Source organism: Elephantulus edwardii, unplaced genomic scaffold (assembly GCF_000299155.1).
Source record: "Elephantulus edwardii isolate Elephantulus edwardi_28Jun2011 unplaced genomic scaffold, EleEdw1.0 scaffold00490, whole genome shotgun sequence".
NCBI lineage: Eukaryota > Metazoa > Chordata > Mammalia > Macroscelidea > Macroscelididae > Elephantulus > Elephantulus edwardii.
In genome coordinates, this window is record NW_006400240.1 from 138,509 (window position 1) to 143,588 (window position 5,080).

The 5,080-nt window shown below is 52.5% G+C and overlaps 1 pseudogene; it reads left to right on the top strand.

The window, feature by feature from the left end:
* Window positions 1-590: 590 nt before the first annotated feature.
* Window positions 591-5,080, top strand: part of LOC102863907 — a 31,652-nt pseudogene continuing 27,162 nt past the window's right edge.

The following is a 5,080-nucleotide window of genomic DNA, read 5'->3' on the forward strand; positions in this document are numbered from 1 at the left end:
TCCTCCTTTCTTCCCACTTCTCCTCCTTGTCCTCCTCCTCTTCCTCCCCTCCTCTTCTTCCCCCTCTTCCTCCTCCTCTTCCTTCTCTTCCTCTTCCTCCTTCCCCTCCTGCTCCTTCTCTTCCTCCTCCTCCCCCTCCTCCTGTTCCCCCTCCTGTCCCTCCCCCTCCTCCTCCCTGAGCCAAGACCCTGGCGCAGACAAACACAGGAGCTAATGCGAACTCATGTTGACAAATGCTTGTCGAGGAGAAAAAGGCAAGATGCAAAATCGATACACAGCTCGAGCGTTAAGTTAAGTCCTGTCGGTGCTGGGGCCAAGGGCCTCCCCGCATCCAGCCCCTTCCCCGGGCCTGGGGCCTCCGTGCGCCTCTGGACTCCTCCGTGCGCTCAGAGTCTCTCCACGGGCCACGCTGTCAGGCGCAAACTTGGGGCGGAGCGCGTGCCGTCTTAGGATGATTATAGTGTGTGTGTGTGTGTGTGTGTGTGTGTGTGTGTGTGTGTGTGTGTGTAGGAGGGGAGGGTGTGCGAGGGGCAGCCAGGGGCTCCCAGCCCTGCCAGCTTTCCTTCATCTCGCCAAGGTTTTTTCCGGAGATGTCAGCGCGCAAGCGGGTCCCTGACACGCGCTCCACGTCCCGGGTGCGGCGGCGGCGGCTGCTGCGCGCGCGTTTGATGCTTGGCATCGCTGGGCCTGACAGCTTTCAGATGGAAGCCCGGGCGCCAGGCCTTTCAAGCGGCGGCTTCTGTGGGTAAACGCATCCCGGCTGCGTCCTGGGAGACTTCTGCGCGAAGCCTTTGTAGGGCCGGGGGCCGGGCGCGCGAGGGCCCCCCTCCCCTTGCTCCTGACAGCAGCCCGCCCGTCACGGTAATCAGCAATAAAAGCCGCCTCCCCGAAGGTTACACATCTTCCTGTGTTTTGACATTGACCCTAATACATAATTTAACCACAAAGCCCTGGAACGCGGGGCGAGATGAGACGCGCGACCAGAGAACTGGCAAATAAAGCGGTGTTCAATCAGAAATCGTATTTGTTCCTGGAGATGGACGCGTGCGGGGCGGGGGGTGGGTGGGTGTATTGTGTGTATGTAGGGGGTGGGGGTGGGTAGAAAGGGGGAGCTGGGGGTGGGGAAGGGGGAGGAGGCAGGGCCTGGAGCTTCGGTGAGAAGGCAGCCAGCTTGCGCTCAGGCACCGGTGAGGCTTTGGAGAGGAGGCGCATGGCGCAGGGCAGCTCTCCACCCACCTCTCTACTCACCGCGCGCTGTGACCCCAAGAAGGCCTTCTGGGAGGGGCGTCCAGGGACACTGGCACCTGTAGGGGGATCCGGACCACCTGGGTCTCTGTAATGACCCTGGAACGACGAAACTTACCCAGAGACACGGGACACACAGGGAACTGGGGGAGCTCCAGGCGCAGGGCCCCATCAGAGACCTGAGGCAGTCCCCTTTCCCCCCCTCCAGTCCTTATTTTCAAGAATCTCATGATAGGTGTTGAGTTTTACTTCCACAAGAGGTTCCTAGTGGAGGCGGGGTTGGCAAGGTTGGACAGTAAAAAAAGCGCAATGGTGACACGTAAGAAAAGCCTGGTAATGGGACGCTCACTGTCAAACAAGCAAATACAAGCAAATTAAAAACATACAAAAAGAAAATCCCAAATTCACTAGCATTTAGACAATTTCCACGCCTCCCCCACAGGACAGGAGAATCAGTAATCCACAGAAGCATCCGGAGCCCTGAAGGCCTGGTGGTAACCGGCTGTGCCCAGATCCCAAAGGCGTGAAGTTCAAATCCACCAGCTGTTCTTGGGGGGAAAACACGGACAATCTCATCCCGTCTGATAGATGGCCGCTCATGACGTCTTTCTCCGGGGACTGGCGTGTGTGAGGAGAGATTCCTCTAAGAAAAAAATAAATCGTTGTTGTAATTCGCAGTAATGAGGCATGAGCTGGGGTGGTCACTAGATTCCTGTTGGTTGAAGGGTCAAGAAGAGACGGACGGGTGAAGTGACAGAGCTGCGGGAAGATGCCAATCTTGGCGTCCACATGTCACTGATGGCTGGTCTGTGGTTGCATTGATGTGAATCCCTCTTTGACCTCCACCTTTCACGTGTCATTGATGCCTAGTCTGTTGGGATGTGAACCCCACCTTGACCTCACCTTTCATGTTTCTTTGATGCGTAGTCTGTGGGTCCCATGGATGTGAATCCCACCTTGACCTCACCTTTCACGTGTCATTGATGCCTAGTCTGTTGGGATGTGAACCCCACCTTGACCTCACCTTTCATGTTTCTTTGATGCCTGGTCTGTGGTCGCGTTGGTGTGAATCCCACCTTGACCTGCATTTTTCATGTTTCTTTGATGCCTGGTCTGTGGTCGCATTGATGTGAATCCCACCTTGACCTCACCTTTCATGTGTCATTGATGCCTGGTCTGTGGTCCCATTGACGTGAATCCCACCTTGACCTCACCTTTCACGTGTCATTGATGCCTGGTCTGTGGTTGCATTGATATGAATCCCACCTTGACTTCACCTTTCATGTGTCATTGACGCCTGGTCTGTGGTCACATTGATGTGAATCCCACCTTGACCTCACCTTTCACGTGTCATTGATGCCTGGTCTGTGGTCCCCATGTCACCTGCACTGTGTAAGGTGGGACCGAAACGCACTGAGTTTGGAAGAACACACATATGCATCCTGGAAGTCATGGGTCCATCGTGCCGCTTGGACGCCAGGTGGGGGAAGCTTCACGTCACACCCTTTGTGGTCAGGAAAGGAACCAGTCCTTGGAAACAGACATGACACTGGATACGGAGGAGGGTCAGCAGAGGCTGTAGGGTGTCCATCACGGCAAGGGTCTCCTTGGCCTCTGACACGTCCCTCCGGGAGTGAGGTGATCACGACGGCGAAGGCCTGAGCCGGATGGTGACTGTCGTTTACGGGGAGCTGAATCAATGATGCCCAGCGTCCACTGCACCAGGGCACCATGACTTACAGGACACAGAGCAAACAGGACTCGGGAAGCCTGACGACTGATGTTCTTTGGGTGGACACAGATATAGAGAATAATTCGTCATTCAAGCCTTGAAAGTTGATGCATTCTTGAGCTCTGACTCAAAGTGTCCAGGGCTTCCCACTCACCTCCACCTCCTTCTCCGTCGCTGACTGTCCAGCTCTCCACGCCTGATGTCCCTTTCCAAAGTGTACCTTCTCCTATGTACATGTCCGTGTCTGAAGGACCAGAGATGAAGCTTTGTTCACCATCTTTGCTTCCAGGGAGCAGAGCAGCTTCACGACACATCAGCTCTTTGAACTACAGTCTTACAAATACCTTAGAGAGGTATCAAGAGACCTGGTCAATCATGGAAATCATCCCACTTTCATGGGATTTTCACCATGCAATCAATTATTCCTACTCCCCAAATCCATGGGCAGTGAACCCTGGTGGCCTCGTGTGTCAGGTTGCAAACCATGAAATGGATGGTTCAAATTCAATAGCCCTGCATTGTTGGGTCTTCTGACACTCCAGCTGCATCCGTCTTGACACTGTGTCCATTCAGACCTTTCTTGACCCAGTCCTGGTGGCAAAAAGAGAAACTGGACAGCACAGGACTGGACAGGATTCATATCTGCTGTCCACAAGTCCCTGCACCCAGCAACCACATTGAGCAGAGTCCGTGATGGGAGACAGGCACCAGACGATGCTTCTGGGTCCAGGCCAATTAAGGCTTGCGTGTTTCATGTATTTTTACATTTTCATTTATATCACCTCATATCAAGTTTGATGGAAGATCTATCCACAACCTGCGTTATGCAGATGACACAACCCTGCTTGCTGAAACTGAGGAGGACCTGAAGCGCTTGCTGCAGAGGGTCAGGGACTGCAGCCTCCAATATGGATTGAGGCTTAATGTCAAGAAGACAAAGATTCTCACCACTGGGCCAATTGGCAGCATCAGGATGGATGGTGAAGAGACTGAGATTGTTCACGACTTTAGTTTGCTTGGCTCCACAATCAACACTTTTGGCACCAGTAGCCAGGAAATAAAAAAAAAAAGTATGGTGATGGGAAAGTCTGTTGTTAGGGACCTCTCCAAAGTACTGAAGAGCAATGGTGTCTCTCTGGAGACTAAGGTGCATTTGATACAGGCCATGGTCTTTGCTATCACTTGTTATGCATCAGAGAATTGCACAATGACTAGGGAGGATAGAAGGAGAATTGATGCCTTTGAGCTGTGGTCCTGGTGAAGAGTATTAAGGGTACCATGGACTGCTAGGAAAACAAAGCTTCTGACCACTGGACCCATCGGCCACGTCCCGACGGATAGAGAGGAAACTGAATCTTTCACCACCTTCATCATACTTGGATCCACAATTAACACACAGTCAGGAAATAAGGAGACACATTTGCACTGGGAAATTCTGCATTCAGGGACCCCTCCACAATATTGAGGAGCAGTGATGTCAGCTTGAGGAGTAAGGTGAGTCTGATCCAGGCCATGGTCTTTCAAATGACTTAGTTTACCGAAGAAGAATCAAGGCCTTTGAGCTGTGGTATGGGAGAAGAGCACGGACCATCCCATGCATGGCCAAGAAGACAGACAGGTATGTCTTGGAGAGGATGCAATTGGAGTGCTCTTTGGAGGTAAGAATGATGAGACTTCATCTCACATCCTTTGTGCATGTTGCTAGGAGGGGTTTTCCTCAGAGAAGGATATGGCACTGGGACGAGTGGACAGTCAGCGAAGGAGAGGAAGACCCTCCATGAGATGGATGGACAGAGTGACCACAGCCATGGGCTGGACCCTGTCAGAGACGGTGAGAGATGGAACAGGACAGGACAGAGCTCCTATCTGACCTTCACAAGGGTTTCTCCAAGTCATACTTGATTCAAAAGCACCTAACAACAACAACAAAAACAACAACAACAATATATATTTTTGGTGTTGCATTTCAGATTCTGTGGACAGACACCAGGTCATGGTCACTTAAACCTCCATCTCCTTTGAGTGATGCTACATTGAATGTTGCTGCACTTTTCATGGGACATCTTCCCAGGTAATCGGAGACACCAGGAGCACGTGACATCC